Raw genomic sequence first — 14,809 nt, forward strand, 5'->3', positions numbered from 1 at the left:
GAAAGAAATTAGCTGGACAACTAAAAATATATAGAAAAAATTAGCCGGGCATGGTGGCGCATGCCTGTAGTCCCAGCTACTCGGGAGGCTGAGGCAGGAAGATCGCTTGAGCCCAGGAGTTTGAGGTTGCTGTGAGCTAGGCTGATGCCATGGCACTCTAGCCAGAGAGACAGAGCAAGACTCTGTCTCAAAAAAAAAAAAAAAAAAAAACAGGTAAGAAGGAAATATTGGCCAGATATTTGATAATTTTTTTTCCAAACTAAATAAAAACCTCCTACAAATCAATTAAAAAATACAAGCAATTGAGTAGGAGGAGAAAAGCACAAAATATATGAACAAGTAATTAACAGAAAAGGATTCCAAATAGCCAAGAAATAAAACATGATCAACTGTAGTAGTGTACTAGTAATCAAAGAAGTACAGATTACAACAGCAATAAGATATATTTTTCAAACTGGATAAATTCGATAAAAAGTTAAGTTTGTTAATAACATATGTTGGCAAGAATATGAGGAAGTAATTTGTCTTGTATGTTATTTGTGGAAGTATAAATTGGTAAGACTGCAGGTCAATTTGACAGTATCTATTAAAATTTTAAATGCCTCCACCCCAGGACTCAGCATGTCCACTTCTAGTACCTAATGTGAAAAAACAATAGCATGTATGGCCCAAGAGCCATTTACAAAGGTGGACTTTCATCCATTTATTCAGTGACTATTTATTGAGTGCCTGCTATGTGCCAGACATGATTTTAGGCACAGCAGGAACAGGACAGGAAAAGGTTTTGCTGTGAAGAATTTGAAGTTCCAGTGGGAGGAGACAGATCATAAACAAATGAACAATCTAACAAACAAATGACTAAACAGGGTAAAATCAGGCAGTAATAAGTGCCATGAGAAAATATTTAATACAGCATGATAGTGAAGAAAAATTGGAACCCACTTAAATGTCCCTCAAGTGGGAGTTTTAAATAAAAATATCCATACTATGTAATATTATGTAGCATTTTAAAGGATGAGATAGGTTTATGTATATAGACATGGCCAGCTCTCCAAGACTTAAATTTTTTAAAATGTGCAAAACCCAAAACCTTGCAATTCATTATGTAGAATTTAATCCCACTTGTATAAAAAAGTACCAACTTATATACATGTCCATGTATGTATGTCAGTGAAAAGTTCTAGAAGAATACACAGCATAGGGATAATAGTGATCATTTCTAGGCAGGGGATTAGGATGTGAAGGGGCAGTCAAGGGGAATTTTTGCTTTTCCTGTACAGTTTGAATTTTTTTATAGTAAGATTGTTTTTATAAATGCCTCAAAAATTACAAGGAAAAAAATTATAGTTACGGAACATAGAAAAAGATGGAAAGCTTCCCAATTCAATTTATAAAACAAGCATAACCCTGAGATTGAAACCTGACAAAGTTAGCACAAATAAGGAAAACTGGAGATCAATTTCACTTATGAATATGGATGGAAAATTCCTACGTAGAGCGTCGGCAAATGGAATCCAGCAGTATCTAAAAAACTATGACTAAGCAGGGTTTATTCCAGAATTGCGAGGATGGATGAATATCAGGAAATCTAGTAATACAATTTATCGAGACAATCAGCACTGCCCTTGGACCTGGCCCTCTGCCTGCCCAGAGGACTTGTCCTGTGTTTCTCCTCCCTTTTAGACCACACTTCTGGTACTGGGACCCCAGAATTCCCTGCCCGAATGGCCCCAAACCCATTTCCAGGGTCTATACTGGCCTAATTCCATCGCCTCAAGCATAGATCTTACACGAGGGTAGTATACACCTCTAGACCTGAGGAATGGCCGAGGTTAGGCTCTTTGTGGGAGATGGAGGTGTGGGAGGTGGAGGCTAGATGTGTGGGCTGGGTGTCCGTAGCCAGGCATGTGACGTCCCTCGTGGTATGGGTATTGCAAGTGGTGAAAGAGAAGGATGGTGGGCTGCAACCTGCACATGGGGTCAGGGATGATGGGCTCTCTCTGTGCTTCTGTATTCTAGCATATTCTGTTAAATATGAAAATTCTGAATTTGAACCTGACATCTCAGGTTGTTATGAAGGCAAATATCAAGGTGGGAGACAAAAACCTATTTTATTTAACAGTTGGATGTTTCGTTTACAATTTCTAAATTGTTAGAAATATAGTAGGACAGGCCTCCACTGGTACTCTTGGCCCAGGACCCACAGTTGCTGAGGGCAGCCCAACAATGGTAGAACTCAGGAGAAAAAAGCACGATGATACCCAAACTAGAAAAGACATTGGGGGAATGAATTGAGGGGAAGAAGAGGGAAGATTAGAAATAGAGACATTCTTAAACTCCACCACTAGGCATTTAGCATATGCTCACCAATGCCTCCCCTTGGCCAGATGGGGCGAGAGATACTAGCGTAAGGAGGGGTGAACGGGAGAGCCTGTGAATTTTGCAACCTTGAGGCAGTGACAGTGAGGACTGTCCTCTAAGAATTAGGGGCAATTTTCAATCTCTAAAAATGGAGACTTCAATTTATATGTAAGGCCAAGTGTTTCTATCATTGCTTGTTTTGGCAAAATTCACAAGAATTGGTCCTTTTTTGTTCATAAATCAGGTACCCATCTGTTGTTCTTAGAGAAAATGTGAAGTCAACACAATCTGGAAGCACTCGTCAACTGTTGCGGTTTCCTCGGGTCAGTGTCTGTGTCTGCTGAGACAAAGTGCGAAGAAAGGTGCCGTTACTCTGGCTTTTACTAGAGAGAGGTGGTTTGGGGTTCATTGGCAAAGCAAGATTTGTTTCTGGAGATGAGAATCCAAGGGACAAAGCAGAAGAGGAGGCATTCCAAGATTTCTAAGTGGTCTTCCATCTTTAACCTTGTTCACAACCCCTGGATTTATTTTCTATGCAGAATGATTGTTTTTCTTTTTAAATAGCTTTATTAAAGCATAATTTACCTATCATTCACACACTTCAAAAGTAAAATTAGACAAGTTTTCATAAATGTATACCGTGGGGCAAACATCACCGGATTCCGGTTTTAGAATATTTACATCACCAAAAAGATTTCTTTTGTGCTCATCTGCAGTCAGTCCTTGCTGCCACCCCAAGCCCCAGGCAACCACTGATCTGCTTTCTGTCTCTATAGTTTTACCTTTTCTAGAAATTTTATATAAATATAATCACACAATGTGTAGTTTCTTGTGTCAGGCTTTTTTCACTTAGCATAATATTTTCAAGGTACCCCATGTTGTAGAATGTATCAGTATTTCATACTGACGTAGTATTTATACTATTACTGAGTAGTATTCCATTGTATGGACATACCACATTTTGTTTATCTGTTCATCAGTTGGTGGACATTTGGGTTGTTTCCAGTTTTGAGCTATTATGAAAAATGTTGCTGCAAACATTTGCTACTAGTCTTTGTATGGACATATGTTTTAATTTCTCTTGGGTATACACCTAGGAGTGGAATTAGTGGGCCATATGTAAGTCTATGTTAAAATATTTAAGAAGCTACCAAACTATTTTGTAAAGTAGCCATGTCATTTAAATCCCACCAGCAATGAATGAGAATTCCAGTTTCTTCACATTCTCACTGACAATATTGTCAGTCTTTTTTTTTCTTTTTTTTGTGACAGAGTCTTGCTCTGTCGCCCTGGGTAGAGGACAGTGGCGTCATCATAGCTCACTGCAGCCTCCAACTTCTGGGCTCAAGCAATCCTCCTGCCTCAGCCTCCCAAGGAGCTGGAACTACAGGCATGCACCACCACGCCTGGCTACTTTTTCTATTTTTTGTAGAGACGGGATCTCGCTCTTGCTCAGGCTTGTCTCGGACTCCTGGCCTCTCACCTTGGCCTCCCAAAGTGCTAAGATTACAGTCATGAGCCACTGCACCCAGCCTAATATTATTGGTCTTTTTGATTACAGCCATTCCAGTGGGATGTTTCATTGTTGCTTGTATTTTCCTAATGTCTAATGCTGCCGAGTGTCTTTTCATGTGCTTGCCATTCACACTTCTTCTTTCATGAAGTGTCTATTTAAATCTTCTGCCATGTTTTAATTGGGTTGTTTATCTTATTAAAAATGATCTGTTAAAATCATAAATTGGGTCAGGTTACCTTCCTTGTTGAAAACCTTCCAATGGTGTCCTCCGCTGGGAGAATGAGGACCCTGAGGCTTCATGGGGCCCGCCGGGCACTGCGTGGTCTGCACCCCATCTAGTCCCTCCAGCCTCATCTGCTCTCACTATCCCTTGCTCTGCTCTCCAGTCAGAGTGCTCTTTGTTGAAGGAGGGCATCCAGAATCTTCCCTCCTGGGAGCCTGTGTACATTTATTTCCCTCTCTTACCACCTCCTCTCCCCAGGTTAACTTCCATCCATCCTCTTCCAGATCATTCATCTCTCTTCAAGCTAAGCCAGGAACCTCCGACATGATAGACTTTGTCACAGCCCCCAGGGTATGACATCTACTTCATAGCCCTTACTACCATTGTAATTAAATATTTAAACACGTAATTTAAATCTTTGTCTCCCATTCAACAGGCTCCATTGCTTCATTGTATCCCCAGCATCCACAGGGTCAGGCACACAGTGGGCATTCCAACATGTCTATTGAATGAGTAATTGCACACAGAGGCCCTGCTGCCCTAAGGAGTGAGGTCCCTGCAAGGCCAAGTTCGTTCTAAGCCAGGGATGACAGCAATGTGAACGGACAGAAGAGTCAGCCGAGGCAGTGACCACAGCCATGGCTATGGTCAGAGCCACAGGGAAGAACTGTGGACTGAAAAAATAGCAGATGTCCCCGAGAGGAACTTTTAACACATTAAGGAATTACAGTGGATGAGGAAAATGAAATGAAATTAAAAAGCTCTACGGTAAAACAAGAGGCTGTGGAAAGCCTCTGTGACTCAGTCTTTAAGGGAAAAACTCCCTCTTTCCAATCCTCTTTCCACTCCCCAGGTCAGAGCTTCAAAAGTGAATGGGAGACCAATATTCTCAGGAGACCCAACCAGGCACCTGATGCCCAGACCGTGCACGAAATTTTCTCTCAACTGTTTTCTCTTTCTGTCTTAACTTAGAGTGGAAACATAGTCATTGGTGATTGTAGTTACTGGAAGTTACCCGATGTTAACCAAATAAAGTTTGGATAAATTTAACATTTTGAAATATCACTCTCAAAAATAATCTAAATGGGCCGGGTGCGGTGGCTCACGCCTGTAATCCTAGCACTCTGGGAGGCCGAGGCAGGAGGATTGCTTGAGCTCAGGAGTTCGAAACCAGCCTGAGCAAGAGCGAGACCCCGTCTCTACTAAAAATAGAAAGAAATTGGCCAAATAACTAAAAATAGAAAAAATTGGCCAAGCATGGTGTTGTGTGCCTGTAGTCCCAGCTACCTGGGAGGCTGAGGCAGGAGGATCGCTTGAGCCCAGGAGTTGGAGGTTGCTATGAGCTAGGATGACACCACGGCACTCTAGTCAGGGCAAGAGAATGAGACTCTGTCTCAAAAAAATAAAAATAAAATAATCTAAATGTTCCCAAATGAGAGTCTTACATACTGTTTTTTCCCTTCATTTGGTGGTCTTTGGCAGATGAGCTGTTTGAACAGGAATCCCTTTTCTTTCTTTGTTTTTAAATTTTTTTCCAGCTTTCTTGAGGTATAATTGACAAGTGAAAATCATATATATTTATGGTATACACCAGGATGTTTTGATATATGTATACATTGTGAAATGATTACCACAATCAATCTAATTAACGTATCCATCGTCTCATGTAGTCATCCTTTTCTCGTGGTGAGAGCATTTAAGATCTACACTCTTTTGCAATTTTCAAGTGTACAATACATTGTTATTAACTATAGTCACCATGCTGCACAATAGCATCCCGTTTATTTCTGCAAAGCCTTATGCCTTGAGGATAGAACAGAAAAACAAGACTGCACTAAGAGTCTTGCTGACCTGGATAAAGTCAGCTGTGGGCTAGCTGTGGGCTAGCTGCAGCATATGCCCAGGCTGGGACCCCCACCCAGGGCTGTGGAGGTCAGAGACCAGGTATCCAGAGCTGGGTTTTGAGCCCTGACAAGGTTTCAGGATCCTTTAACACTCTGTTCCCAAATGCGGGTCAGGGGTGGGGAGGCACAGCAGGAAGTGAGCGGTGGGCATGGGCTATGGGCTATTGGAGGGTGGCTATTTACAGCCATGCCCCATTCCTGGCATTTCTCGCCTGAGCTCCACCTCCCACCCCTGACCCCCGTCTGTGGAAAAACTGTCTTCCATGAAACCAGTCCCTGGTGCCAAAAAGGCTGGGGACCACTGCTCTGGCAGACTGTGGTTCAGAGCCCCCTGTGTTAAAGAGTGCCTCTTAAGTTGTAGGCATTGGCTTATTCATTCTTATATATACATTACAAATAAAATCTCTAAAGAATATACTAGGATACCTGGTTACCTGTTATTGGGAAGGAGCTAGGCAGATGGTGGTCAGGGATTAGAGGGAAAATTTTGACTAAATTACTTAAAATAGTTTTTTTTATTTTGAAACAATCTCAAATTTACACAAAAGCTACAAGTGTGGTAAAAATACTTGTTTCTGCTGCACCATTTGACAGTAAGTTGTTGATATGATGCCTCATCACCCCTGAATACTTCAGTGTGTAATTCCTACAAGCACATCCTCTGGCGTTGGCCACCACACAATCAACAAGATCAGAAAATTCACATCAATGTATTTCCACCATTCGACTTTCACCAGGTGTCCTAATAATGTCCTTTATAGCAAAAGGGTCCAACTGTTAGCCACGTGTTGCCTTTAGTCTCCTTCAGTCTGGAATAGTTCCTTGGTCTTTCCTCAGCCTTCCTGACCACAAAGATTACAGGCCAATAATCTCAGAAAACATCTTTAATTTGAATTCGTCTGATGTTTCCTCGTGATTAGATTCAGGTTATGAATCTTTGGCAGGAACATCACAGAAGTGATATGGGATCTTCTCATTGCATCTATCGGGCAGCCCATGATTTTGATTTGTCCCATTACTGATGACATTAACATTTATTCACTTTATTAATGTGGTGTCCACTAGGATTGTCCACTGTAAAGTTACTCCTCCATTTGTAACAAATGAGATTTTGATGGGAGGCACTTTGAGACTATGTAAATGTCTTGTTCTTTGTGAAATATTAAATTTTCATTCATTTTGCAATGTATAGACTCATAGTTTCCTGTTTTATTACTATTTAACTTATACACTTTTTGGAACCATGTGAGTGTATTAACTAGTTTAAGAAATTAATTTTTAAAAAGGAAGGACCCCAAGTCTAAAAGCTCCACTGATCATGTGCCTTGACTGAATTCATCATCATCTTTTGGTGAGGCTTAGGGCACACACTCCTAAGTCACCTGGGGGTGTGGGGGGAGGGGTGGGAGGCAGTGGGGTGTTGTCCACCCCACTGTGACATGGGCTGAGAGTGGGGAGGGACACTTCCCCAGATGGAAATGGGTGACTGACCAAAAACAAGAAGAATGGAAACTGGACATCAAAGACAATCAATGTCAAGAAAGTTCCCAAAGTAGGTGTAAGAACAAAACATTAAAAAACAAGGCTATGGGCCGGGCGCCGTGGCTCACGCCTGTAATCCTAGCACTCTGGGAGGCTGAGGCGGGCGGATTGTTTGAGCTCAGGAGTTCGAAACCAGCCTGAGCAAGAGAGAGACTCTGTCTCTACTAAAAAATAGAAAGAAATTAGATGGACAACTAAAAATATATAGAAAAAATTAGCCGGGCATGGTGGCGCATGCCTGTAGTCCCAGCTACGCGGGAGGCTGAGGCAGAAGGATCGCTTGAGCCCAGGAGTTCGAGGTTGCTGTGAGCTAGGCTGACGCCACAGCACTCTAACCCAGGCAACACAGTAAGACTTTGTCTCAAAAAAAAAAAAAAAAAAAAACGAGGCTATGACCAGCGGGTATTCGGTATCTAGTGTTGGAAAATAGATTTATTGGAATAGAAATGGGTGCCCCCAAGTACAGAAACTAGCCCCAAAGATGGACGTGGTCGTGGGGACAGTGAGGTCCCTGCCTGCTGGAGGTTAGCAGTGGAAGACAGACCAGTTTTTGTGGAGTTGGGACCCAGGTGGTGACAGGCACTGGGCAGCACCTGGCTGAGGGCCGCATTCAGGGGAAGAGGACCAGCTCTTAGTAAATCCTGGCCCCTTCTCCAGAAAATAATTTGTCTTGGTAAGAAACTGTAGATGAAAGAACAACCCATGAATTTGCTAGCAATTCTTCCCAGAGGTGGACAGCAACCCAGCATTTGAACTTTGGCAGAGAGACCAGGATGGGGAAAGTTGTCGGCCGCTGCTGAACTCTTCGTAGACTCCATTTTTTAAACACAGGAAGTATCTGCCAAATTACACGAATTATGCTTAATGCCACTCATTCTATTCCTCTCCCCCAGGCTTTTCTCTCTCCACCTCTCAGCCACAAATCTATGGAGTCTGCTTATCATTCCCGCATGCACAGGATATTTTAGGAAACTGTTTGTATGTTGGCAGCTGTCCCTGGCCTGACCAGAGCACACCTCCGCAGACAGACACATTCTACAGATTTCTAACAAAGCAAATATGTTGATTCTGGCATAGGTTAGCCCCAACTTATCAGACTATATTGCTTGGTTGACTAGGAGAAAATATCTAGGGAAAACACATTTTATGACTTTAATTGTTATTATAGGTGCTTTCAAAAAATAAATCTGTGACCTGTAATATATTTAAGCGAGAGAACTCACATCTGGTTCCGATTAACTCTGGAGTCTGTTGGCTGACTTAGCACGGGAGCCTTTTCTGGAAGTCAACTCTGTGTCTAGGGATTTTGTTTTCACCCAGAGAGGCACAGTGGAGACCTTGTTCCAGCACAAAGGCATTAACTGTTAATGTGACCCCTTGTGAACATGGCAATGCTAACCAAAGACCTTAAAGTCAGAGCCCCGTCCTGGAGGATTTAGACAGACAAGTCTGCAGGCAAGGGCGGAATGGATGGAGAGAGAGAGTTCCAGAATCACTCAACAGACTCTGCACTGGGCATGCCACTTCAGCCTCCATTCACAAGGAGGACCGATAGAAGCTTTGGTATAGACAGTGACACCTCTCACCTCCATTCTGGGTAAGAGGACAGAATCAATAATAAACACCACGGTATATCTCACTTTCATTATGAGCAAGATGGTATAACCTACGACAGACACCCTAGAATATTTCACTTTCTTCATATAATTGATAAGAGTTATAATAAACACATTGGCACTTCTCACTTTCTTTATGGGAAAGATGGCAGGATTAATTATGAAAATGGGTGAAATTAAGCCAACACAGCCAACAGCTACTCTGGGGCCCACAGACTCTGAGGATTCAACAATGCGATGTCCAAGATGAGATGCCTTTGACCTGAACCCTTGTGGCTTTAAAATCTGCTGGCAGCAGTAGTTTCTAGCTAACAGAGGCATCGCAGCTCTTCTTGAATGCCTCTCTGGGTGAAAGAAGAACAAGATAGCTTCAACTTCTAATTCCTTTCTTTCCAACCCACATTCTCCCCATGGACAATGGAAGCAGCAAAGCTCACTCACCGTGGAGCCACGTGTGAGAACAGCATCCCGCCCTGCTCCTGGGACAGGAGTGGGTCTCCTTTGGTAGCGTCTTCTCACATCGCCATCTCTATGGCCCCTTCTCCCCTAATCACACCTTACACATCCCAAGAGCTCCATCCTCGCTTAGCCGCACCCACGTTGCCTCCCAAAGGAGAGGGAAAGACTAATTTTTACCAGTTATACCACTGAACAGAGTGAGGTAATGCGATCCTTGAACAAGCCTGACTTGATAGGGAAGGGGCAGTTCCTTTCTCGATTGCATGTTTATATACATGTAATAAACTTTAGCCTTCAAAAAGCCTTTGACTCACGGCCCTGTGTAAGGTTCTGTGAGTCATTGGGTGGTTGGTCACTTTTTGTCACAGGTAGGGAGCTACCATAGGGGCAGGGATAAATGAGTGCTCCTCTAGATAGAAATGTATGAATAATAATCTTTAAAATAGCCAACAATTATTGAGCTCTTATTAAGTGTAAGGCATTGCACTAAGCATGTTATAAATATTAGCTCATCTGATCCTCACCACAGCCCTCTAAGGCAGCAGTCCCCAAACTTTTTGGCACCAGGGATTGGTTTCATGGAAGACAATTTTTCCATGGACTGGGGAGAGGGGGATGGTTTCAGGATAATTCAAGCACATTACATTTATCGCACACTTTATTTCTATTATTATTACATCGCAATATGTAATGAAATATTTGTACAACTCACCATAATGCAGAATCTAATGCCGCCACGGATCTGACAGGAGGCGGAGCTCAGGCGGTGACGTAAGCGACGGGGAGGGGCTGTGAATACACGCGAAGCTTTGTTTCGTGTGTGCGGCCTGGTTCCTAACAGGAACCAGGTTCCTGTACTGGTCCGTGGCCTGGCACTGGGCACTGCAGCTCTAAGGGATTGCGATACCGATTTTACCAATGAGGAAACGGTGACAAAGAAGTTAAGTGCCTGGACTGAGGGAACTCAGCTAGTCGTAAAACAATCATTGGTGACATTACAATAATCCATTTCGCTTTTATAGTAAATCTCATGATAATGTTTGTGAATGACACAGAACACTTACAGGTACTGAAAAGTCTGTGAGAATAAGCTGCAGAAAGATCCCGTTAGGTTCCTGGTCACATTTTCAGCTCTGCCTTCAGTCTCTCGATGATTCCAACACGGCGTCATCGCTCAGCAATGTCCCCTCCTTTCTAAGCCCCAGACACCACCCTTATTCAGGCCTTTACTCTGTCTGCCTTGAACTCTTGTAACGGCCTCTTAACTAGTCTCTTGGCTTTCCTTCACTTCCCCACTCCAATCTAGTTATCGCACCACTGCCAGATTAAATGAACACTGCACAGTTCTGTCCTGGCCAAAGCCCACCGACACCTACATTCAAGGCCACAGACAACTTTCCCAGTGTTATTTGAATTATGCTCTTCGACTCAATACTTTTTTTTTTTTTTGAGACAGGGTCTCGCTCTGTCACCTGGGCTAAAGTGCAGTGGCATCGTTGTAGCTCACTGCAATCTCAAACTCCTGGGCTCAAGCAATCCTCCTGCCTCAGCCTCCCGAATAGCTGGGACTACAGGCACACACCACCATGCCCGGCTAATTTTTCTATTTTTTATAGAGACAGAGGTCTCGCTCTCTCTCAGGCTGGTCTCAAACTCCTGACCTCAAACGATCCTTCTGCCTCAGTCTCCCAAAGTGCTGGGGTTATAGGTGTGAACCACTACTCCCTCTCAATACATTTTTGTTGAGTGACTATCTTGAACCAAAGTGCTATAGGTAGATTATGGGAATTCAAAACAAAAGGACACAGTCCTTGTCCTCATTGTTTATCATAGAGAGAAGACACACTTGCAAACAAATGCAAAATAATGAGATAATTGTTCCCACACAGAAATGAACAACATGCAGCAGGAGAAGAAGAACCTACATCTGTCCAGAGGCATCAGAAAGGTCTTCACAGAGAAAAGGAGCTTTGAGCTGAGAGAACAAGTGAAAGTCCCCAGTGGACCAGCCTGGAGAGCGAGTTCCAGGTGGAGGACACAGAGCACAGCGACAAGGAAGCTAAGTGTGCATTCCCAGAAGGGCAAGTGGCTAAGTCTAATTGGAGTGTAGAGTCAGATGGAAAGTGCAGGAGGCTGGGAAAACGGGTGCCGGATAACAGCCCTTCACGAGTGGACTTATCGTATCAATACGATTCCCACCCCAGGCTACAAAATGATTTTAAAGTTTGTCTAGAAATGTAAGTGTGAGAATTGCCAAATATTTGTTTAGAAAGAAGAATAAAGAAGAAAGAAAAAAAGCATTGCTCTACTAAACATTAAAATATATTGTAAAACTACCGTAGTTGAAATTGTGTGGCTCTTCCCTGCCGCTGTCGAGTCGCACAGAGGCGGAGGCTCAGGTGCGTTCAAGATTTGGCTTTGCCGGTAACCCACCACCAGGGCCAAGGAAGGCGTTGCTGCTGGAGTGTAATGGACGTTAACACTGCTTTACAAGAGGTGCTGAAGACCACCGTCATCCATGACGGCCTTGCACGTGGAATTCGCGAAGCTGCCAAAGCCTTAGACAAGCTCCAAGCCCATCTCTGTGTGCTTGCGTCCAACTGTGATGATCCTGTGTGTGTCAAGTTGGCGGAGGCCCTTTGTGCTGAACACCAAATCATCCTAATTAAGGTTGATGACAACAAGAAACTAGGGGAATGGGTAGGTCTTTGAAATACTGACAGAGAAGGGAAACCCTGTAAGGTGGTTGGTTGCAGTTGTGTAGTAGTCAAGGACTATGGCAAAGAATCTCAGGCCAGGGAGGTCATCTAAGAGTACTTCAAATGCAAGAAGTGAACAAATAAAAACTTTGGCTCGTGTTCCTTTAAAAAAAAGAAAAAAAAAGAAATTGTGTGATCCCAGTGAGGATTAGAAAGACAGATAAAGAAATAGAATAAGAAGTACAGAAATGGATCTAAGTTTGTATTACTAGACTTATGACCGTAAATGTGGCATTTCAAATCAAGATCAAAGTGGTGAATTATTCAAAAGATGGTATTGGAACAACTACCTCAACTATTTGGAAAAAAAGTTGAATTCCCATCCTTTCCCCATCATTCACAAAATAAATTCTAGATCAGCTCTGTGCAATGGAACTTTCTGTGATCACGGGAATATTCTATCCCTGTGCTGTCCCATATGGCAGCCTGTAGCCACAGTGATTATAGAGCATTTAAAATGGAGCTAGTACTCTGAAACTTAAATTCAAATAGCCATTTGTGGCTAGTGTCTACCATACTGAACAACAGAGTTCTAGATGAACTAACAATACTGATATAGGAAAGAAAAGAAAAATACTAGAATGAAATATAAGTAAATGTTTATATAATCTTGGGGTGAAGGTCTTCTTTAATCTATTATCAAAAGCAGAAATCATAAGGGAAAGGATTGCTTCAACTACCTACAAATGTAAAACTTTGGAGTACATGAAATTCAGTAAGTCAAAAGACAGGAAAAAATTTACCTCATATATGACAGATAAAGGATTTATATTTTTATATAAAGATTATAAATTAATAAATTAATCGTAAGTTATATTACAATTTTAAATTAATATTTCAAATTAATAAAAAAGCCTTAGAAAAATAAACAAGGGACATGAATATGAAAATTACAAAATATAAAGGCAACTGAAGGTATTTTTTAAAAAAAGAAGAAATACAAATGTCCAATAAATACGAAAAAACTTCAACCTCACTGCTAATCACAAATTCACCAGTCAGAACAATGAGATAATTCCTCGAACTAGTGATGCCTTAAAAAATGTTGCTACAGGTTAAGCCTCAGTTATCCAAAAGTCAAAATACTCCAAAATTTGAAACTTTTTGAAGGCCAACATGACACCAGAAGTGGAAAATTCCACACATACTTAACATAAACTTTGTTTTATGTACAAAATTATTAAAAATATTATATACAGGCTGGATGTGGTGGCTCACGCCTGTAATCTCAATACTCTGGCAAGCTGAGGTGGGAGGATCGCTTGAGATCAGGAGTTCAAGACCAGCCTGAGCAAGAATGAGACCCCATCTCTACAAAAAATACAATAAATTATCTGGGCATCATGATGTGCACCTGTAGTCCCAGCTACTCTGGAGGCTGAAGCAAGAAGATCTCTTGAGCCCAGGAATTTGAGGTTGCACTGAGCTATGATCACACCGCTGTGCTCTAGCCCGGGTAACAGAGCAAGACTCTGCCTAAAAATAAAAAGATAAAATTATCTTCAGTCTCTGTGTAGAAGGTGTATATGAATCATAAATGAATTTTGTGTTTGAAAGTGGGTCTCATCCCTAAGATATCTCATTATATAGATGCAAATATACCAAATCCAAAAAAATCCAAAATCTGAAAGCTTCTGGTCCCAAGCCTTTCGGATAAGGGATACTCGGCCTGGGGAGGCATCGTTGGTGAGGGAGTAGGGAAGCAGGCACTTCCTATGTTGAATGTGCAAGTGTAAATTGGTGCCAACTTTCTGTAAAGCGATTTAGCAACAAAGATCAAATTACACATTCTTGGGTCAAATTTCAAGTGTTCTTCTATCCATCATGTTTATTTTATATGAAAATGCACAAATTAAGACCCTTAGATTTAGGGTCTATGATGGCCATAAGCCAGGTCCCATCTCAGGTTACACTTGGCTTCCCTTGTGGCAAAGGGGAGCTGTGGGAAGGTGGGACAGTGTCCTGAGAGCTCAAGGTAAGCATGAGCACCTCCTTTCACTGAGCATTTATTTAGCTGTGTGCCAAGCACTTTGTGAACAGCATCTCATTTAATTCTCACAACCGCCTCAAGAAGTAGATACCATCTCCTCATTTTAAGATGCAGAAACAGGCCCAGAGGAGTTCAGTGCAATCATTATGCAGCCCGAAAGCTGGGGTTTACAGCCAGGTCTGTAACTCCAAGCTGTGATCCTGTTGATGGCAAGGACTCCAGAGCCACAGGTAGCATTGAGGCGCCCTTGGGGCAACCCTGTAACTGGTAAGACCCCCCTAAACGGAGAAGCTATGGCCCTGGGTCCTTCTGATTAGGAGCAACAACCTCACCAGGGAAGCCACGCAGACAGCTCCTAGGGCCACAACATACTGGTCTCTTAGATGGCCCCTTTCTGGGCCCTGAAGCAACGAAAATTGGTGTATCTGTGAGTTGGGAG

At 42.4% G+C, this 14,809-nt stretch overlaps 1 pseudogene; it reads left to right on the forward strand.

Annotated features, from left to right (window-relative positions):
- LOC105819381 overlaps positions 1-12,456 on the forward strand; it is a 38,281-nt pseudogene extending 25,825 nt beyond the window's left edge.
- The last annotated feature ends 2,353 nt before the right edge of the window (positions 12,457-14,809 follow it).

The sequence above is a fragment of the Propithecus coquereli genome, unplaced genomic scaffold, assembly GCF_000956105.1.
Source record: "Propithecus coquereli isolate 6110/MARCELLA unplaced genomic scaffold, Pcoq_1.0 Scaffold482, whole genome shotgun sequence".
NCBI lineage: Eukaryota > Metazoa > Chordata > Mammalia > Primates > Indriidae > Propithecus > Propithecus coquereli.